General features: G+C 50.2%; 2 long non-coding RNA genes across 11 annotated transcripts in view; one reads left to right on the forward strand and one right to left on the reverse strand.

Moving 5' to 3' along the window:
* Positions 1–1255: 1255 nt before the first annotated feature.
* LOC123594147 lies at positions 1256–13398 on the reverse strand. Of its 10 annotated transcripts, none has more exons than XR_006710686.1 (8): positions 13267–13397; positions 11071–11141; positions 8950–9204; positions 7615–7806; positions 3006–3037; positions 2569–2614; positions 1421–2488; positions 1259–1365 (listed from the first exon to the last, which is right to left on the reverse strand). It is a non-coding gene; the product is annotated as an uncharacterized LOC123594147 (long non-coding RNA). The 10 variants fall into 10 exon arrangements; XR_006710688.1 differs by having other exon boundaries at positions 8950–9046; positions 11053–11141; XR_006710684.1 differs by having other exon boundaries at positions 11053–11141.
* Positions 9738–22811, forward strand: part of LOC123594148 — a 28985-nt gene continuing 15911 nt past the window's right edge. Inside the window, exons 1-2 of the long non-coding RNA XR_006710692.1 lie at positions 9738–9824; positions 13728–13733. This is a non-coding gene — a long non-coding RNA (uncharacterized LOC123594148). The remainder of the gene's footprint in view (positions 9825–13727; positions 13734–22811) is intronic.

A 22811-nucleotide genomic window follows, 5' to 3' on the forward strand; every position in this document is an offset into this window, starting at 1 on the left:
AGGGAGCCCTGCCTCCTCTCTCCTTCAGGTTGCTCTAATGGGGGGGGGGGAGGGGAGGAGGGCAGCCAATTGAGTAGAGGGAAAGAGAGGTGGCCCACCCCTTGCTGGTTACATTTTCACTTCCTGTTCCTGACCCCACCCCAGGAAGACAGAGGAGGGGTGGGCATTGTGTCCCCTCTTCCAGAGCCTTTGGGAGCGATGGAGGGTCTTCCCTGGCCATTTGGCGCTGCTTCTCCAGGCACTGGACAGGGGATGCTGTCAAGCTCCCCAGGAAGGACTCTTCTAGAAGAGGGTCTGAGCCCCTGGACAAACCAGAAGGCGGGAGGCTCCTAAGGGGGATGGGTGTGGACTTGGCTGGTCCTGTGCAGGGGGCCCAGGATCGACTTCTGGGGCCAATCTCTCTTTCCTTCCCCCTTTCTGGCTCCCTCTCCTCCGACTCGGTCTCTCTCTGCCCGCCGCCGCCCCTTTGGATGTCTTACTTGTGCTTCTGACTTCTGGAGACACAAATGACGCTGAAATGCATCCCTCCAGTAACATTGTGGTGGAGGGATGTCTCTCCGGTCCGATCTGCACACCATGGGGGCTCGCGGGGAGGCCTCTCTGACCTCCAAGCCCCCCCTCCTCCCCCCTCCCCCCTCACAGCAGGCCCCTCAGTGGCGGACCTGTCACATTTGCCACCGCAGTGTCACTGCCCAGGGCTGGGCCTCTGTGGAGCCTCCGCTGGGCTGCTGCTTGGCTCAGGCACCCCTGGGAGATGCAGGGTAGGCGGTGCCAGCTGCTGCACGGGGCCCCGAGTCCCAGGAGCGACAGTGCCACCTGCTGCACCAGGTCGAGACCTGCGTGCACACACGTGCACCCACGGTGCCCGGCACCAGAGGGTACATTGCGACGTCCCTCTGCGCCGCTCGTGCTGTCGCTCAAGGTGCTATCCGTGAGTGTCCTCCCTGTTGGAACGTGGCCCCCCGCGTCCCAAGGTTCGCGGCCCATCGCAACTCCATTTGCTGTGAGTCGTGAGAGGTAGGACGCCGGAAGCCGCCCTCCAGGAACACTAGAGGCCGAGTCAGATTCCACTCGGGGAGGGCACAGGCTCGGGGCGGAGGTGGTGGGATGCAGAGGCCTTGAGTGGTCTTGTGTAACCCAAGGTCGGAGGGGAGGGGAGGGGAGGAGCCGGCGCCCCGACCTGCGGGCAGGTGGGGGGAGGTGGGGGCCTTCCCCTACCAGCAGTGGGGCTGGGGTCAGGCAGCTGTCCTCGCTGCCCAGGACAGTCTTGCCCGTGCCTCACTGCTCCCGCACCTGCGCTGCCCCTGCACCTTCTCTCGCTGGTCCCTGGCTGGTCCCCTGAGCGGGCCATGTACCCAGGGCGCTCTCCCCTGGGCCTCAGCTTGTTTCTCAATGCCCGATGTTCTCACTCCCATCCGACTTCCCTGAGGGACTGTGGAGCCCTGTACGCTCTCACAGGGGATCCAGGGCCCCGTACTGCCAAGATGGGCTGGGGCCTTCAGTCCAGTACATTCTCGGCTTCCAGCCGCCACCAGCACCGACTGCCAGGTTTTCCCCACCCGGCCGGATAAGGGTCTGGCCGGTCCAGACTTTGGGGACAGTGAGAAGAGCCATTACCTTCAGGGGGCCCAGAGGGTGTGACATTCCCATATTAAAATGCCCTGTGCTCTGACTTTTAAAATATGAAATAGAACCAACAAAGACGCAATGCTGTCGTGTCTAAATGATAATCTCCTGAGCATCAGAATAAGAAACCCCAAAGGAGTGTCCTCAACTTCCCGCCCTGCTGGTGGCCTGTTCTGAAACAATGCGTGTCCCTAGGCTAGTACCTGGGTTTTCCAGGGGAACCCAGAGGATGTCTCAAAACCGCCTAGGGAGAGGAGTCTCCCTTCTTGGAGGGACCTGCTTCCACATCTCGGTTCCCTTTTGTCCCGGGTTAAAGGTGGAAGAGACCTGCCCTGCAGTGTGACCTCGCCATCCCCCGGTGTAGGAGAGCTCCTGCGCTCCGTGTGACCATGAGTACGATCCCCTGTCCGGTGTAACTGACCTAAGAATGCTGTTCGGGCAATAAGAACACATCGAACCAAAAGGAGGAAAACGTAGCTTTTATTTCAAGAGCTGACACGAGAGAGGTGTTTGTTATTTTAAATCAATTTTTCTTTCGCATTTTCAAGAGGTGGGGGTGGGGGTGGGGGTGGGGGTGGGGGTGAGCAGGCAAGACCCATGGTTGTTTGGAAGGGGCCACCTGCACCGGGGCGTGGCTCAGTCCAGCATCCACACCCACATGGACAGGTCCACGTCACTTCTGTGCCTCCCCAGCTGCCTATTCAGTAAAAAGCACACAATATTTTGGGAAGGCCTGGGGCGTTTTGAGGGTCTAGGTGTGTTCTCCTCGTTGCTGGGTGCGGGTGTGCTGGGTTTCACTTCAGGTTTTTCTTTCTCCATGACTCGCTGACGCCACAGACGGCTTCACGAAGGAGCACCACTCCTGGAAAAGATGATGAAAGTCAATCGACCCAGGGGACCCGGGGGGCTCTTCCCCCTCCACCCCCCCCCCACCACATGCACCTGTTTCCAGGGGAGTCCTCAGAGATCGCTTTATCTGCCTTGTTCCCTGCAACAGGCAAGAACAGTTAAAGAGAATCCACTCCAGGCATTTCAAGAAGGAAAGGATGTAAGGAAAGGATCCTTAGGAATCTAAAGAAAGGATCCTTTCCTAAGGAAAGGATCTGTGTAAGGCCCAGAGGAGCAAAGGACAAGGGCTGTGAGTGTGCTGACAAACTGCGTTTGGAGACCGCACTCACCCCTAATACCTGACCTTGACCCCCACACCCCTGATCCCTACCACGACCCCCAGACTGCCCCCCCCCCAAAAGCTTTGTGCTGTATTTCTGAACCCGACGCAGTGCCCGTTTTATCCAGTAGGGTTGGGGGTCATCAGGTGGGTGGGTGAGGTAACGTCACAAAGAAATATTACATGTTATTGGTGGATATGGATGTCTTACCTCTCAGACCACCGCGCTCGCTTCAGGAACGTCTGGAAGAGAGGTCAAGGAGTGAGAGAGAGGATTCTTCTCCTCCTTGTCTTATCCTTCCTGCCCTGAGCCCCAGGGCCTGACTGGCTAAGCCCAGAGGTGTCACGGTGACTCACAATGGCTCTCAGAACCTTTTGACCACACGCAAGTTCCGAGCGCTGGACACGATCACCTTGGTTACTACTGGTTCACGGCTGAAAACTGCAAGTGGGCCAGTGGTGCCAGGGCCGGGGGGGGGGGTCAGTTGTTACCCACATTCAGTGACACCTGGATTAGTTGAGGACTATGAGAACCAGGTCAGACCTCCTTTGCCTGAGAGGCAGGGAGGACCCAGCCTCCAAGCTATTGTCCCAAACCGAGTAGAACCAGGTCAAGACACTAAGATACGGAGTTCAGTCTCTAAAAGACCTCAGAAAGGGACGAGAACTATTATTAGTGTCCGACTAACACAAGACAGTGGCAAAACTGCCTTTGTCTTAATGGAGTTCCTTCTTAGGAGAACCAAAGTAAACACCCAGGAAGTAGATCAGGAAAGGTTGGCTGACATCAGTTAAACACATAAGAAAATAAGTTTTGTAGACACTTCTATTAGGAAATACAATACAAAGAAAATGTCTTATTCAAACGCGTCATGAGCATTGTAAAATACCTCCAAATATAATTAACTTAAAAAAAAAAAAAAAAACCTAGGGAAAATGTCCATGAACCTTTTCATGAGCTTCCTGTTTGGACACTGAAATAACATTTTTATTTATTTTGGGGGGGGAAAGGAAGGCTAATCTTTGAAATGTTGTCGATTCTGCTCTAAATTCCCCTCTAAATGTGTGATTTCAGTGTGATCGCAATCATAAACCACAACAGGAATTTGAGTGTATACTTGGAACCAGTACCTGGGTTATAAAATGACCTTGAAGAGAAAATGCGAGGGATTATCCAAACGGGGGAGTTTTCCCTACTGGATATTAAAACTTACTCTATAGGATTAGCAATGAAACAGGAATTGACAAACACGTCAGTGGAACAAACCAGAGGTCTAGAAATATTTTCATATATATGTGGGGATCAAGTAAGGGATAAAGCTGGCGTTTCACATCAGATGTCACCTTTAAGCAGTATCTTATGACTAAGTTGGTGTGTGTGTGTGTGTGTGTGTGTGTGTGCGTGCCCTTGCATACACATGTTGTGTGTATTCTTAAAGTGCGGAGGAGCTTCTGGGGCCACTTGTTATCTCTCCTAGAGGTAATTCTAGATCCCGTCCACTTTGACAGGCTTTTTCGGTCGTGCTTCTTCCCGAAGCCGGCTCTGGGGTCAACCAGTCATGGAGAAAGGACACGCAGAGCATCAAGAAGGCAGGTGAATACCTGAAACCCACCTGGGCCTGTTAAAACGTGCTGAGCTTTTTACTGGGGCGGCAGCTGGGGAGGCATAAAAAGGATGAGGCTCCGACCCGGTGGCTGTGGACACTCGCACAACGGTCACCAGGGTGGACGTGGCCTTTGCCAAAAAGCCATGGGACTGACCCACCCAAGGTCCTTGGGGATCATGAAAAATCCCGGGAAATGGTGTGGGTCCACGAATCCTTCCCCTGAGGAAACCATTCAAGTTGCAACATTGATTTCACTTCTCTTGGGTTCGTGTGTTGCTTGTTCTCGTGCTCTCCGTGCTTCCGACTCTGTGCCAGCCAAAGGCCACCGACGTGTCAAGTCCTGCTATTCCCCCTTAGACGGTGTTTCCTAACTAACACGGCAGCGTCTGGGGGATTTGGAATCGAGAGGGGCCCCCTTTGGAGAAGCTGGAAAGGCTGCTGAGTGTCCGAGCGAAAAGGCCTCACACCTCCAACTTACTAAGGAGACGGGTCTTGCAGGAGGCCGCTCGGAGGTCTCAGAGTTTGCGGGGGACGGTGGGAAGAAGTCAGAATCCAAATAAGTTTCGAAAGGGGGTGACTGGGGGGAATGAGGACAGTTCTCCATGTGGGGGTCTAATGGTTGGAGACGGGGAGGGAGGCATATTCTCGTTGAGTCGCAGTGGGATGAACGTGCCACACCTGGTCCCCCTTTCCCACTTAGGCCTTTAGCCCGGGCCAGGCCTGAGCTGGGAGGGAGCGGAGGCATAGATTTGGAAAATCCATCAGAGCTGTGGTTATTACCTTGGACAGGACCCTGACCCCCTGACCGTGTGGAATACTAAGCTCACCAAACACATTCTATCACCGCAGAGTGATCACAAAAATCATGAGGCCTGATCCTGCAGTTGATGATGGGAAATAGAGAAGAAGGAGGCCCGCAGAGGTTTGCTGGGGCATCCAGAGGGGTCAGGAAACACCATGTTCGTGGTTTGGCCCCTGCTTGCTCTACGTAACAGTCACACAGACATGGGAAATCCCAGATTCAGGCTGGTGCTCACCCCAGGGCTGATAGATTCCCTGTGTTGCAAGTTCTATTTCCCTAGCTGGGAGGTGTTCACACATTCATTATGCTATTCCCTATATGTTCTATACATTTCTGTGTTCCTGATACGTTTCATCCGTTGGGAAAAAGAAAAGGGGAGATAATGAAGCAAGCAACAATGACCGAGAGAAAAAGAATGGTGTAGAGCCTATCTTTCAAATATTGGTAAAAAATAACTTTGAGTGTAGAACTCTATTTCCAACCGAATATATGAGTTTCAGAGTGAAATAAACACATCTAAAAATAAATTTACGTATAGTTGGGGCGCCTGGGTGGCTCAGTTGGTTGAGCATCTGACTTCGGCTCAGGTCATGATCTTCCGGTCCGTGAGTTCGAGCCCCACGTCGGGCTCTGTGCGGACAGCTCAGAGCCTGGAGCCTGCTTCGGATTCTGTGTCTCCCTCTCTCTCTGCCCCTCCCCTGTTCATGCTCTGTCTCTCTCTGTCTCAAAAATAAATAAAAACATTAAAAAAAATTTTTTTTTTTAATTAAGTATAGTTGACATATAATATTAGGTTAGTTCAGGTATACAGCGTAAGTGATCAAACAATTCCATACATTACTCAATGCTCAGCAGAAGTATAGCTATCATCTGTCACCATGGAGTTATCACAATATTACTGATATTCCATATGGGGCACTTTTCATCCCCATGACTTATTTATTTTATAACTGGCAGGTTGTACCTCTTAATTCCCTGTACCTATTTTGCCCATCCCTCCCCCACGTCCTCCCTGGCAACCACCAGTCTGTTCTTTGTATCTATAAATGTGTTTCTGTTTGTGTTTTCAGTGTTTTTTTAGGTTCCACATATAAGTACACTCATATGGCTTCTATCTTTCCCTGACTTATTTCATTTAGCATGATATCATCTAAGTCCATCCATGTTGTTGTAAATGCAAGATTTCCTTCTTTTTTATGGCTGAGTAATATTCCACTCGTGTGTGTGTGTGTGTGTGTGTGTGTGTGTGTGTGTGAGTTGTGTGAGCATGTGTAATGTCATATCTTTATCCATTCATCTATTGATGGACACTTGGGTTTCTTCCATATCTTGGCTATTGTAGATAATGCTGCAATAACCATAGGGGAACATATATGTTTTTGAATCAGTGTTATTGAATTGCATGCATTTTTAATATACAAGGTGTCCAAGTCCTGGTTTCCAGGAAGCAGACCCTGAGGCCAACCATCAGTACAAAGAGCTTACTTGAAAGGAAGTACCAGGTAACACTGGTAAGGGTGTGTGATGAAGTGAGACTTGCAAGGAAGGCAGCCAATTAAGGGGGGGATGATCTAGAAAGTTACCACTTTGGCAAGTGGAGCTTATTCAGTGGGGGGACTATGGGAGACTGGGTAGAATACATTTCACATCCATCCCAAGTATGGGATATGGAACCTAGAGTATGTAGCTGCCAAATACCCAAACATTATTTTTTTAAGTTTATTTTATTTATTTTTGAGAGAGAGAGAGAGAGAGAGAGAGAGAACAGGAGGGGCAGACAGAGAGAGGGAGAGAGAGAGAGAATCCCAAGCAGGCTCCATACTGTCTGATGGGGGGCTTGATCTCACAAACTGAGATTGTGGCCTGAGCCAAAATCAAGAGTTAGACGCTTAACTGACTGAGCCACCCAGGTGCCACCCCCCCCCCCCACCATTATTAATAAAGGGCTCACTACTTGCAGAGGCAATAAATATCTGACACTTCCAGTGGCCTTGGGTCATGTCCAGCATGCTCCAAGGGTAAGAAAAAACCCTCAGGCAGAGAATCATGGGTGATTGTAGTAAGCGGCCTTGTGGGTATAGACGTGAGACCTGGTTTTGAAAGGCGAGAATCAAAATACATGTCAGTGTCCTAATCTTTTTGACATAGTCTGCTCCCTAGATATGTCAACATTCTATCCACTGTTTGTGCAAAGTTTTCAATGAACTGCAATTACATTTCTTCTCTAAAGCTGATCATGCATTAAACCGATTAGCATTTCTAATTGGAATCGGGTTTCAGGAGCCCCAGTCCCGGAAAATGTTGTAAGGTTTCAGCTGTCTAAAGAACGTTTGCATTGCAGACATTAAAATCTTCTCTCAGGGGAAAAGAGAGCAAGACTTTTGTATTCTGTTCTACCTACAGATACTCACCGCTGGGCACGTGGGCTCCTATCTCTCCCTGGGATCTCAGAAGGATCTTGGGCTGTGGATGTCAGCAGCTCTGTTCTTGCCATCCAGTCAAGAGGGGCCCAAGCTGCAACGTCTGACGTCCTGTGTGAGGGGCTCCTGAGAGTGCAGAGTGTGCCAGGAACCTCCTCTCCTGGTCTCCCATGGTAGCTGGAACTGTATTTATATCCTTGTTATTAACCTCTCTTAGGCTGCTCCTTCCCCCACCCCGGCGCATCCATGACCACCCCTGGCCTAGCATCCTCCTAGTGTGTGCTTCCTGGCCCAGGGGTCTCAGAAAGGCTGTTCTCCGTGGTGACTCCATTAGGTCCCCAGCACAGTCCCACGTGGCCACAGCGGCCCTCTTCAGCTTTGATGGGAGTCCAGCTATGAATCTTTGTCATGGTTCAGATTAGGCTTTCAGCGTCCAGCTCCCTTGTCTGTTGTTTTTCTGTCTCCAGTACCACCAGTCATCGACTGTCGGCAAAATGCCTAAGAGCTGTCACAACTTCAGGCTGCAGTTGTAAATGACTGGGGAGTCCTAGTGGCTCAGAGGGCCCCAGATGCTTGCCCTCTGAATGAACTCTAAAAGAGCTGCTCCCTTTAATTTTTTTTTTCAACGTTTTTTATTTATTTTTGGGACAGAGAGAGACAGAGCATGAACGGGGGAGGGGCAGAGAGAGAGGGAGACACAGAATCGGAAACAGGCTCCAGGCTCTGAGCCATCAGCCCAGAGCCTGACGCGGGGCTCGAACTCACGGACCGCGAGATCGTGACCTGGCTGAAGTCGGACGCTTAACCGACTGCGCCACCCAGGCGCCCCGAGCTGCTCCCTTTAAAAGAGATCCAGTGCAATCCCTGTTTACAGTAAGACAGGCTAAGGGACCACGACAAGCCCAGGGGCACTCAAAGCAAATTTGAGAGGGGAAAGTGTCTTCAATGTGTCACTGCCTCTCCGTTAGGGACCCCCATCCGTCCCCATCTGTACCCTAGGCCCAGATATTCTGTTCGCCTCTTTATAGAGCCACATATCCCAAACTCTTTCAGGGAGTACTGGATCTAGGAGATATGAGTAACTGTGCTGTAAACAAAGTACTCCCTTGACCAGTATGTCTGGGAAAGTCTACACCATGTTATATCCTTATATAGGTGATGCACAGTATCCACCAGCACCGAAATCTTCAAGAAGACTTCTTTACTCCTCTGCCTCTCCTACTCTTCCCCTTCCTCTTCTTTTTCCCCTCCTCTTTCCTCCCATCTTCTCCCTCTTACTCACCCTCTTCTCTCTCCCCAAGAAGGTATCTGGATACAGATGCTTACACAAGATGATTGTGGCCAAAGGACAGACTCATTCCCTTTGCTTTCTTGTCTTCCTTGGTGTTTGAATGTTGGCCATTGGATTACTGGTCCTGGCTGGCTGTGAGCACATACCAGCATCCGATTCTGGTGTCCGTGGTTGCTGTTGTGGCTCCCAATAGGGAGAGCTGTCCATCTTGGGCCATCCGCTTCCCTACCCCAGGCCTCTTCTTGTTGACCCAGGCTCCCCTGGGCGTCTCTATGGAGTCTTTCTGAGGCCTGCAGCGGGAATCGTTCATGCTACAAATGAGCCATGTGGAACCCAAGGAAATAATCTCAGGCCTCGCCTAAGTGCCAGGCTGGCATTTCTGGCCTCCTCTTGCCTCCTTCTGTTGGTGTGGGGCACTGAGAGGGTGTCTCCCTCCCAGAGCTCCAGGTAGAATTTGGGGCCAGGTGCCATTCTGCTCTAGGGTTTCCAACCTGTCTTGAATGTCTGTCCTGTTCATGTTTCCTATCCTGATACTCTCCCCTTCCTTTCCAAGTCTCTCAACACGTAGCCTTTTCTCTCCAGTACCATTGCATACACTTATATAGGTGTGTGTACCTGGGGACAACCTCCTGGGAGAGCCTGGAGGTTGAGGAGGGAAGTGACGGGAGCCACAACGCCACCAGGAGAGGAGTCAGGCAGAACTGGGAAAGCCGCGGGCTTGGGTGGCAGAGTGAGGCAACGGGGTAGGGATGTGGGTCAAGCAGGTCTACACCCCTGCAGTGCCCCTGCTGGGGAGCTCCTCAGGGGAAGGGGACTGAAATCCAGAGGGAACGGGTGGAGCAGAGAGAGAGGCGGCATTCACAGCACTAAGGTTGCCAAGCAGAAAGCAAATTCTCCCTGTGTTTAAAATGTTTCAAAATGTAAAAGGTGGGGGATGAATAAAAAATAAAAGTCGGCAGACTGGCTAAAGACAAAGCACTGTCCTCAGCGTGGTACATTCTCATGGGGGTATAGATGAACATTTCAGAAATGGCCGTACAGGTATAGTTTACGGAGGCTGGATGGTGGGAGCCACTGCTGGTGAGGAAATTTACAGTTAAGCAAGAAGGAAAGGCTAGGATGACCCATGTGGCAATGGACTAAAGTCATATTTACTCTAATAGACACAAATGGATAGATACAGGAATATTTATAGATTTGTGCATATACAAGTTACGTTAGTTTACTATTGCTGCTGTAACAAATGAGCACAAACCCAGTGGCTTGAAACAAAAGAATTTTTTTTTTCTCCTAGCCTTCTGGAGTTCAGAAATCTAAACTCAAGTTGTTAATGGGCTGCATTCCTTCCAGAGGCTTCAGGCAAGAATCCATTTCCTTGCCTTTTTCAGTTTCCAGAGGCCACCTGCATTCTTTGGTTCATGACCCCTTCCTGGCATCACTCCAGCTACTGCTTCCATGGTAATATCTCCCATTACTAACTCCACCCCTCCTGCCTCTTCCTTATATAAGGATGCTTGGTGAGCAGAGGGATTTTGGCGGGGGGGGGGGGAGGGTGGCGGTTGGTGATCAAGGAAGACACAGGACAATGAGAGGGAGTAGCACACAAACCTTATTTGGGCAGCACGAGGACAGGGTTATGTGAGAGGGGAAATCCCTCCCAGCCAGAGACCTTCCAGAGACAGAGGTATGGGGGCCACCACCCACATGGGGAATGGGGCAAGGAAATTTCCAGAGAAGAAGGGACAATGAGAGAAGAAACGGTTTCATGTCTCTTAGCGGCTTAGTGGGGAATCTCTGGGTCAGGCAGTTCCAAAGGGTAGCAGCAGTCTGGGGTCTTTTGTAGCTCCAGTGTTTGACTTATCTGTGCTTGGTAGATGATGGGTGAAGGTTTGTGGAGTATGTAAAGTAGGTAGGCTCCAAATGGCTTTGGAAATATGTTTTTTGGACTATTTAAAACAACTGGATGTATGAGAATTTGGGTTTGACACCAGTGGGCTTTGGGCTTTGGGACCCTTTGGTCCCAGCCTGCTATGAAGAAGTAAACAACATAGGGGTTCATCATGTGGAGTCACCCACAGCTAAGGACACGACAAAATGAGAAAGAAAGGACAGCAGTGGTTACCAGAGGCCATAGTTACCTCCCTTAACTTGCTTACGTTCTGCTGAAACCATAAAGCACCACATCCTCATCTTTTTGGTAGTTATGAGAAGCTGATGGACTCACTTCCTAGGAAAACACACACATACACATCCAATTTAAACATTTTACAAAATGTTCTAGAAAATCCGCGGACCCTCTAGAATTGTGTTGCCCAATATGGTGGTCATAAGTCCCATGTGGCAGATTCAGTTTAAATTAATTATTTAAAAAATTCAGTTTCTCATTCATACTGGCCACATTTCAAGTGTTCCATAGACATAACTGCAGTTCTATTGTAGTTCAAAGCCACAAGTGGGCTTTGAAATTCCATGGGCACAAGGCTAAGAACCCCATCCCTTAAATGAACCCCTATACATCTGGTGGCCTGTCACCCCATTCCCAGTCTAACATGGGCTGTCCTGTGTTTCTGAATATATACAGGCCACAAAAGAAATAGGGATCAATACTTAAAACACTGGGAAATACCCTGAAAGTCCATACGGCTCTGAATAACCCTTGGTTACCTTCAATCACAGGTATCTTGGCTATAGCCACGCATCCAAAGACTGCAAATCCAAAATCCTTCCTTCTTCTCCACTCAAGACGTGTACTTCAGCCAATATCAGCATGACCCTCATCCTGCTATGGCATGCCAAGTGGCTTTCTCGTGAGAAAAATGCACTGCATCAGGACAGGCCATCAGCCATCTGTTCTGCATTAATAACAAAGGACACCGATCACGTTCGTGGCTGTCGAGGTGCTGTTCTAAGCCTCCTGCATATATTAGGTCATGTGGCCCTCACCCAGAGCTAGGGGATGGGGACTAGTATTATGCCCTAAATACAGATGAGGGACTGAGGACAGAGGTTTAGGAGGACTGAATAAACTGTCCCATGTCACCCAGGAAATGCCAGAGGAAAATGGTGACAAAGCTAGAAGGGATAGACCCTTGCAATGCTCGTGTCTAAAAACATCCAAATGGGGATGCCTGGGTGGCTCAGTCGGTTGAGCGGCCGACTTCGGCTCAGGTCATGATCTTGTGGTCCGTGAGTTCGAGCCCCGCGTCGGGCTCTGTGCTGACAGCTCAGAGCCTGGAGCCTGTTTCAGCTTCTGTGTCTCCCTCTCTCTGACCCTCCCCATTCATGCTCTGTCTCTCTCTGTCCCAAAAATAAAATAAACGTTGAAAAAAAAAATTAATAAAAATAAAAAAAAATGAATAAAAGTTAAAAAAAATAAAATAAAATAAAAACATCCAAATGTTCTCAGGGCAATCCCTGAGGCCACCCACGTGGTCACACATGGGTCTCAATACCAGCACCCACCCTATGCTATGGGTACTCTCTCTGCATTTGCCAAGATGTCTCCTGTACCTGTCCTCTTCCCTGGAGTGGGACAAGGAAAAAAATACTCATGGTCTTCCTAATCATCTCAAATCATCCCTTCTAGTCATCCCAAATGTACACTGTGACCCTATCACCCCTTATCTCGATGGTAACCTGGACTTCAGCGGCAGACCACCCAGGCGGGATAACCTGCTCGCTTTGTGAGCCTGACACCCAGCGCTTCTGTCTGTAACATGAAAATGATGATCGCATCGATTTCACAAAATTTCCTGTGTCGGATGCAACTGCACGGAAGCGAACGACAGCATGCGGGGCACAGAGGAAGCACTCAGGAAAGGTTATTGTCCCGAGCACTGATTCCTAGAAAGCTTCCCCATCTCCCGCCTAGGCACCTAACCGTCGCTGGAGGGCATCCAGGAACTCGGCCGGCTGGCGCTGTGGACCCGCCCTTACCGTGCTCAGCCTCGCAGCCCGCAGCCCTCCCCAGACGCGCCGAACCCTCCACCACGTCCACCAGGGCCCTGACCGTCCCGCTGTCCCCCCATCCGCCCTTCCGCAAAGAAACGTCACTGCACCCCGGGACTCACGGCTTCTCCCCAAAAGCCGCCTGAGCGAGCCTGCTCTCACCCGGCCCACGGATAGAGAGGTGTTTGCAGAGCGGGCACTCGGAGAAAGGCGAGGGGGGACCCGTCGTGGGAACGTCTAAAAGCCAGTCACAAATCGCCTGCCTGGGGCGCGAGCATGGCCCCAGCGCGCTCCCGCCCACGATGTCCCGCCGCCCTGAGGGACAATCCCCAGGGACGGATCCCGGTCCCGGACAATCAAGGGAAGGCCCGGTCGGGTCGTAGGGAGCTGCAGCGGCGACTGACCGGGTCAGGTCTGGCGGCGGCCAGTAGGTGAAGCCCCAGCGGGACCGGCCAGCCCCTTCCCACCGCCCGCGGGACGACCACGCCCTGTGGCCACTTAGGGACTCCCCATCTTTGCACAAGGCTCTCTCAGGCTCCCCGCGGCAGCTGCGCAGGGCGCCGGCGCGCGCCCGCACTCCCTGCGGACTACATTTCCCGGCAGGCCCCGAGACGTCCGCCCTGCCATCTGGTTCCCTTAGCAAGCCGACGTGGGAGAGGACGCCACTTCATTGGCTTCCTCCGGGCCCCCAGTCACTTTGGAAGCGTTCCGGTTTCCGGTCTTAAGCGCTTCTGGAGCCCGGGAGCTTGGGTGGGATCTGATCCTAGCAGCCCTAGAGAAATCGGAACGGTGGGGACCCCTTTTAACTCTTAAGACTGGGTCACGGATTCCCAAACCTCTCTGTGAGGCAAGAATTTCTTGGGAGATCTTGGTAAAAGTTCAGATTTCTGGGCCCCTTCCCGACACCCTGATGCACTACATCTCGCATGAGCTCAAGAATTCTCATTTTAATAAACTTTCCTGGGCTTATGACTCTGGTCTTGGTCTCGCGGGTGACAGTGGCCTTGGGCTACCTTTATAGTTTCTTCTTTTGAACACCCCGAGCTTCGACCTCGCTACCCCGAGTGCTCGTCTCTACTTTCCGCCGCCACTAGAGGGCTCGTGGGACTTTGGGTTCGTCCAGTGGCCCTGCCTCTTGTTTTCTGATTGGTCCCTCGCGGACCCCGTGCTGGGGTCACATTTTCCGTCCTGGGTGAGTTGGCGCAAGGCCAGAGGCGATGCTGTTTCTGGGAGACCTAGTCCTCACATTGGTCCCCAGCTAGTGCTGATGGCGTTCGGACGCCAGACTTTAGAGCTGGTACTTCCCTCCTGGGACCAGGACGGAGAGCCACCTGTGATTGTGCCTCCCAGACCTGGGTGGAAGTGAGATGAGGGACCAGGCGTCCCACCGCCCCGAACACGCAGAGGCCCCGGGCACTGGAGACAGCTCCCCCCGGGTCGGAGTTGGGCTGGTGGGCTGGGACTGGGGGCCAGGGGCATGCGGATCCTGCACATGCTGTTTATTGTCGCACGGGGCTCCGGACACCTTTGCCGGAGGTCGCGGCTGGTTTCGGGGTCAGGATGTCTAGGAACCTGACCATGGCATCTGGCCCTGGCTCCCAGGAGCAAAAAGGGCCCCTGTTGTGACACCCCAGGAGTTACTGTGCCTACAGTGAGGACCTGCCCTGCCCACCCACCCCCTTGCCCCCCGCACCTGATGGCCCAGACTGGTGGCCTCCCACTTGCGCTTCTGTGGCTCCTGGCGCTAGGTCCCTGGAAACAGTCAGGCGGCTCCTGGAGCTGTGTCACTCGTAGGTGGCTTTGGCCTGAGACGCGCACCCTGGAGCAGGCCCTAGATCTGTTGGTGTCCGAGCGGTCCCTGGCCCTCCTGTCCCAGGACATCCACAGCCAGGTGCAGAAGCTGTTTCTGCCTCTTGCAGCGTCTATGCAGAGAGCTTGAGAGATGAGGGAATAGCTGAGAGAGAGGGACAGAGAGAGTGCTTTTATCTGGTTTGGTTGGCCCCGAAGACTGGGACACCACGGAGACTTACTTCCCCATTCGGATTTGCTTGATTCCCCTGAGTAGAGCTTCCTTGGGCAAGTGACTTTTTCTCATTTCGTCTGGAGCTGCGATCCTCCAGATTTTCCCCAGGCGCAGAGTGAACGGGGAAGAGGGCCTGTTCCACAGGGAGGCAGTGTTGCTGCTACAACGGTCAGTGTCCACTCGAGGTAGATCCTAGGGGTTCAGGTCCTGGCTCTGCTCACTGCCCACTGACGATGGGACTTTGGGCAGGTGACCGTTGCCCCTTGGGCCTCGCTTCCCGCGTGGCTCAAAGGCTTATGCGGTGGTTTTGAGGACTAAAGGGGGAGCACCGTGTCCATTTGACGGCACTGCTGGCATGTTGGTGCTTAAAGCTGTTAGCTGGCCTGGCCTGGTGGCCAAACCTGTCGGTCCAGCTGCCCCGGAGGCTGAGCCAAGGAGGATCACTGGAGCGCAGGAGTTCTGGGCTGGAGAGCGCTATGCTGGCGGGGTGCGTGGGCCAAGGTCGCCATCTCTTTGGTTAATCTCTCAGAAGCGAGAGACCACCAGGTTACCCGAGGAGAGGCGAACCCCCCCAGGCCGGAAACTGAGCAGGTGAAAATTCACAGGTGGACCAGCAGTGCGCTTGTGCCTGTGAATGACCTCCGCCCTCCATCCTGGGCAACATAGGGAGACCCGTCTCGAAACAAACACAACGGTTAGCCGTTCTTACGTTAGGGTCAGCAGTCCGGTCCCGTCCGCAGAGCTGGGTCTCCGTTGACGGTGAGCCCAGAAAAGCAGTTTGGCTTGAGGCGCTGAAGTCATTACCCCCACACCCCCCCCAAGTCAGGTTATCCAGCAGTGAGGAATGGGGGAACTGGTGGGGGAAGGAAAGAGGGAGTGGAGTACATCGGAAGATGGATGGGGGGAAGGTGTGCCCTGGGAACGTCTCCCCACACGCTCCACATACAATCACATGCACACATTTCCACTCTTGAAGCCGTTTGAAGCTCTCGTTGGGTCCAAAGTGACAAACCGGTCGTCTGTTAGGACAGTTTGTCCTCAGATCCCTGTCATAATTGCCCTTGCTGTTTGGCCCTTTTATGATAAGTGATGGCAGGTTGGCTTTTAGGTCACAAACAATGGGCTGGGAACAGACATGCTTTCCAGGGAAACTTTGCCTCAGGGAACAGCGTTAACATCACTGAGCTTCAAGCTGTGGCCAGTGGACACTCAGGGAAGCCCTGAAGCCTAGAGTAGTTGCTGCTTCTGGTTCGTTAGGTCTAATCAGCTTATCGTCATCAATATAGTAGTTCTTGGTGATGTCTTGTGGAAGGGAAAGTTGATCAAGATTCCCGGAACTAGAGGTGCCTCGGTGACTTAGTCGATTGGACGTCCAGCTCTTGATTTTGGCTCAGGTCATGGTCTCGCGGTTCATGGGTTCGAGTCCCGTGTCGGGCTCTGCATTGAGAGTTTGGAGCCTGCTTGAGATTCTCTCTCCCTGTCTCTCTGCCCCTCCCCTGCTCACTCATGCACTCTCTCTCTCTAATATATCAGCTTTTTTTAAAAGCTTAAAAAAAATAAATTTAAAAAAAAGTTCCAGGGACTAAATGAGGACACAGATTTAGAAGTTGACAAATGCCCGAGGTGGGACAATGAAAATGTATTGCTGGCCTTGCTGGCTGAAATCAAATGGCTTCTGGTGGTATTTACTAACAGTTATCGAGGAGACACATTTGCCAGGAGCTGCATACCAGGTACCGGCAATGAAACCACATCTGAAATAGTATCTGTAACTGTGGCCCCCACCTGGGCGAGTTTACGGTAAGGCACTGTCATCCCCCAGGATGCGTCTGGTGTCTACACAGGCTAAATCCGCAAAGTGAATTGGGGCACAGTGGCAATCGCCATTCCTACGTGTTTCAGGTCCTTGGTGGTGGCACTCACCCCTGAAATCCCTCTAAGAATGTGGCATCGCTTCTGGATTACTACTTTTCGTAAATAAAGGAAGTTCTAGTGGTTTCCACTTGGCCTTTCTCACCATAATAGCTGTCACTCCATAGGTCAGGGAAGAAATGTGGGTATACCTGTTCCAGTTATAGTCTGAAATGGGGGAAATAATCATAGGGTGCATTTGGGGACTTAATGGGCCCTCTGTGAGACAGTACTGAGCTAAAACTGCATTAATCACCTGACCTCCATGAGCCCCCACTCTGACTGGTGGGCCACAGCAATGCTTCGGGTCTGCTGGAATTAGTGTCAGCCCAGAAGCAGTGTTCATTACTCCCCCAAAGGTCTGCTCATCTCCTTTTCCCTAATGCACAGTCACCCTGGTAATAGGCCCTAGGTCCCTTCGGGGGAAGGCTGGCAGAAAGATTAACATTCTATATTTTTGGCAGTGTGGTGAGGTCTTTCCTTAGGGGCCTTGTGTCCCCTTCATTCAAAGGGAGCTGGGTATAAAAACTGGCTCAGGGCACCTGGGTGGCTCAGTCGGTTGAGTGTCCGACTTCGGCTCAGGTCTTGATCCCACGGTCTGGGAGTTCGAGCCCCGCGTCGGGCTCTGTGCTGACAGCTCAGAGACTGGAGCCTGCCTCGGATTCTGTGTCTCCCTCTCTCTCTGACCCTCCCCCGTTCATGCTCTGTCTCTCTGTCTCTCTGTGTCAAAAATAAATAAACATTTAAAAGAATTAAAAAAAAAACTGGCTCAAATCTGGCAGTCGGTTGAGGGGCTGTGACTGTTTTGGTCAATCAATTTCAACTTCTGCACACTCAACCGGGAACACTTCCACTTAAATAGCTCAAGTAAGAATTTAGTAGACTGTCCATTTGCTTCTCTTCAAGGGACACCATGATCAACTATGACACAAAGCTCATCCCTGGATTTTGGTGGAGGGCATACACTGTGCACTGTCCAAGTTTTCCAACTTTTCTGTGTGTAGACAATGGGGAAAGTCTTTTAAGAATACCATGGTTCATGCCCACCCAGGGACCCACACAAAAAAGGGGAAACCTCATAAAACAAGACCCGTGTACCTTATGATCACAAGCACATTGAAGTACAGGGGAAGGAAGAACCACCCTTCAACCTGCTTTCGTGCATCAAGTACACGAAGTGGTCACAACTGTGAAAACATCGACACGAATTCTGCAAAGGGGTCACGGTTTCTGTTTCCTTTTACTGGGACCATCTCCACTGTCACCATGTCACTCTTCAACCGCTGCGGTGCCCAAGCTGGAGCCCAGCCCCTTCAGGGAGCACCAGATACGGAGGGGAGTCCAGATCCCCGCTTCTTGCCATCGGGCTTGTCCGAAGTCTCTGTCTGCAGGCGGTGGAGGGAGGTTTGCCGTTTCTCTTTGTAGCGTAGCACACGCCAGTTGGAGTTTTGATTCTTGACCTCATTTTCCTCTGAACCCCAGGTCCTTTTCTGGTTACCCATCTTCTTTTCTCCTTCTGGAGTTTCCCAGTCACATACAGTTTGGGTTGATACTGACACAGGAGAGTTAAGGCTCTTTTATCGTATTAAACCCACGCTTCAAGGAACGTACCGTCTCTCCCCACTGTCGCCTCCCCCAGGCAGACCTTCCCCTGTCATCAAACTGATGTGGCTCTTCCTTGAGGCCTTGTGTCTTGAACCTAGAACAGTGAGGAGCCCCAGATACTTGAGAGGCACTAGAAAGTCACCCGGATGAGAGTCCTCACCCAGCCCCAATCTTGTGCCGCTGCTGGCAAACGTCACCGGCATAGCTATTCTCTGCTGTTTTCGTGAGATGGTGTCACTACGAAACATCACACGTAAAACATGGGCCAGGTGCACACGTGTGTCTGTGCTGACCGGGGACAAGTAAGCTGGCCGATTTCCTTTCTTATTAGTCCCTGGCCCTGGGGTCAATGTCAGATAACACTGGCCGGACTTTGTGGTGATAACCAGCTATGGGAAGGCAGGATCGATGGGCCCCATGCTTTCGTAGTGGTATTTCATACAGCAGGCCCAAGCCCCTTCCTGGAGGATCCCATGAGGTCCCTGTGAGGGTGTTTTGTTTTGGGAAGCAAATTGTGCTCAGAGACTGAGCAATGTATTTAACACAGGTTCGCTTGGGAATTTCATAAGCCACTCGCACACAGGGTAATGTCTTTTAAAATTTTTTTAAATTTATTTTTGAGAGAGAGAGAGAACACAAGTGAGGGAGAGGCAGAGAGAGAGGAGCCACAGACTCTGAAGCAGGCCCCAGGCTCTGGGCTGTCAGCACAGAGCCGGACGCAGGGCTCGAACCCACAGACCGCGAAATCACGACCCGAGCCAAAGTCAGACGCTGAACCAACGGAGGCCCCCAGGTGCCCCCAGGGTAATGTCTCTTAATAAATGAATACAGAAGCGTCATGATCCAAATCGACCACACTGTTGTTCCAGGTAAGGGAGATGAGAGGAACCAAGCGCAGATTTAGTTGAGCTGTACCTTTCTGTGAGTTGGTACTAGGCAGAGATGACTTAGCCAGCTGCCAGCTGGCATGCAGCTACCACCGCAAAAGCAAAACCCCCGTGGCTAGAGCAGGTTGCTAGAGAACCAATGTGGCTACCGGTGTTGCTGGGCAAGAGGATGGCCTTCCCAGGGCCAGTGGGTGGCTTTCATCACTGTTGGAAAAAGAGGTGCCTTTACCGTGGCAGTAGCTAATTGCCCCCAAGGTCTCTGGAGAACTGTTTAGATCAGCAAAGTGTGGCCTGGCCCAGGCCAAACGCTTTTGGATTGCCCTCCCAAACTCTGCGTATTGATAGCCAAAATGTCCCCTTATCTGGACATGTTGCTTCTTCGTATGTTTTTTATAGATAAGCCCCCAGCGAGGGCTTTCAGCAGCTGAGCTGCTGCGTGCTTATCAGTGAGAACAGGCAGATGATGACGTCCCGACACAATCTGCCCATTCTTCTCTCAAAACAACTCTTTTGTCTTGTCCGAAGCAAGTGGATTTGAGATAATACCAAACCACTGCACAGCAAAGAGGCAGCTGCGTTCCTACCTTTTATGTTCCTACTTTTACATCATGTACTACACGCTGTTATGCTCTGACAAGTCTGTAAAGGAAACCAGAACAGATTTCAACTGGTTTTATACAAAAGTGAGGTTGATGCTGGGGACAGTAAGGACCACAGGGGCCACAAAAGAGTGTCTGTGAGATGTGAGCCGACCCTGAGCAGGAGCCATGCCTTTTTGCGGCAGAGGTAGTGTGAGAGAGGGGCGGAAGGCTGCTGGGTAGAGAATCAGTGCCACATTTCTACACTGATGGAAACAAAGTCAGGAGGTTATATTGTTGTATAACAACAATAACCGAATTGTTTTTTTTTTTTCTTCCAGGAAATAACTTTAAAATGTTTACTGCTGTAATGAAGGACCATATGGTTCTAAACATCATAATAAGAAATTTGAGGATTTAAAGTCAGGATCCTCAGGGGAGGGGCACGGAGAGAGGGAGGCAGAGAATCCTAAGCAGGCTCCATGCTCAGGGCAGAGCCCAACGTGAGGCTCAATCTCATGACTGTGAGATCATGATCTGAGCTGAAATCAAGAGTCACTCAACCCACTGAGCCGTGCCAGTGCCCAGAGTTAGCGTCCTTTTGAGAAAGATTTCAGAGCTGACAGTGGAATCGCTATATCAATTTATATGCTTTTGGAATGTGCAAAATCACCACCACTGCTTAGGAGCCACGGTTTATCTATATGTTTCGCAAGTGCCTGAAACGGTTAAGTCTTAAATATGTGTTATAAGAAAACCAACTAGCAAATTTGTTAGCACTAACAGAATTTCTAACTTTTCTGTCTCCCCAGGAGCTCAAGCATATCAAGATCAAGATCAGTGAAAGGAAAAACGTTTGTTTTGAAGCATTATTCCTTTATCCTTCAATCTAGCTTACAGGCACTTTTGAATAAAAATTGACTTCCATTCTGGAAAAGAAGACTCATTTCCTTGTGATCATGTAAGTCTTTACAAAGAAGGGATTATATGCATTTCTTCTACAAGAAGAAAGGTTTAAGATCGCCTCTTGCCTGACACAGGTACATAGAAAGGAGGCAGGTAGGAATGACCTAGGGAAGTTAATGTTAGGTAATGGCTGTTGAAAATTTGCTCATATCACACCCATAAAATAGTTGATAAATCTTGTAGTTAACATTAATATCCTTATACAAATGGCCAGTAAGCACATGCAGATATGCTCGATGTCATTACCTATCAACAAAACGCACATCAAAACCACAGGGAGGTACTATGTCACAGTACTGTGATGAGTATAATAGAAGAGACAGATTATAACAAGTGTTAGTGAGGATGTGGAGAATTTAGAACCCTCATACACTACTGGTGGGAATGTAAAATGGTGTATCCCCTTTGCTAAACAGTCTGGCAATTCCTCAAAGGGTTAAACATAGAGTTACCATATGATCCAGTGATCATACCTTTACATATATATGCAAAAGATATGAAAACATATGTCCAAACAAAAATTTATACGTGAATGTTCCTAACAACATTAGGTATAGTAGCTAAAAGGTAGGGAAAGACCCCAATAACCTTTAACTGGTCCATTTTGTTTATCCATACCATTGTATGGATATACCACATTTTGAAACACGAAGTAAAAGGAGAAAGTATGAAAAATTTAAAGGCATCTTCTTTTTCCTGGACGCTTCAGTGTATATATTCATGCCCTGTGCTATATCCGTACAATGGCATAGCATAGCTATACAAAATCATTCAACAGTAAAATACAATGGAGTACTGATATATGTTACAAAATGGATAAAGCCTGAAAACGTCAGGCGTAATGAAAGAAGCTAGACAGAAAAGGCCACATGTTGCATGATTCCATTTATATGAAACATCCAGAATAGGTAAATGTATATGGACAGAAAATAGATCATTGGTTGCTCTGGTTGGTGGAAGAGAATTACAGGAAATGAGGAGTTACAGGTTGAGGGTTTGGTGTTTCTCTTTGGGGTGATGTAAATATTCCGTAATCACTTTCCACGTTGGTGGTACGAGTTTGTGAATATACTAAAGACTACTGACTTTTAGCATATTTTAAATGGGTGCATTGTATGATTTGTGAGATATAGCACAATAAAGCTGTTATAAAATCTAATTACTAGAACTAGAAGTCTAAGTCATGTTTAATAGTTCATTAATATTGTCAGGCCTCAGTTTCAAAAGTTACCAATTTTAGAATGGAATCTACTCTGCAACCATTAAACATTTTTTTTTAATGTTTATTTATTTTTGACAGAGAGAGAGAGAGAGAGCGCGCGCGAGCATGAGTGGGGGAGGGGCAGAGAGAGGGAGACACAGAATCCGAAGTAGGCTCCAGGCTCTGAGCCGTCAGCACAGAGCCTGACGCGGGGCTGGAACTCACAAACCGCGAGATCATGACCTGATTTGAAGTTGGATGCTTAACCGACTGAACCACCCAAGCACCCCTCTGCAACCATTTTTTAAAAGATGTATTTTATTTTGAGAGAGGGAGAGAGAGAGAATCTCAAGCAGGCTCCACACTTTGCACAGAGCCTGACTCAGGGCTCGATCCTACAACCCTGGGTTCATGACCTGAGCCAAAATCAAGAGTTGGACGCTCAACGGACTGAGCCACCCAGATGCCCCACAACTGTTTTGTTTTTTATTACTACTTGTTGCATCTCCTTCAGCTCAAAATGAAACCTTTGGAATTCATTTGTAGTATCAACAAAATCAAGGAGATAGTCCACTGTCTTACAGTAGATACTCGAAATACTGGAGTCTGTTTTTCATTAGTCTCTCTTTACTGGACAACTGCCTTTGTAGTTTTCATTCCCATTTAGCCACATCCTATCTTTTTCCAAGTTGGCTTCTAATTCTCCACATTTCTCAAGAATTTATCTACAACTGTCCTCTTCAAAGCCTTTCAGACCCTACTCAGTTTCCTTTCTATA

This window comes from Leopardus geoffroyi, chromosome X (genome assembly GCF_018350155.1).
Source record: "Leopardus geoffroyi isolate Oge1 chromosome X, O.geoffroyi_Oge1_pat1.0, whole genome shotgun sequence".
NCBI lineage: Eukaryota > Metazoa > Chordata > Mammalia > Carnivora > Felidae > Leopardus > Leopardus geoffroyi.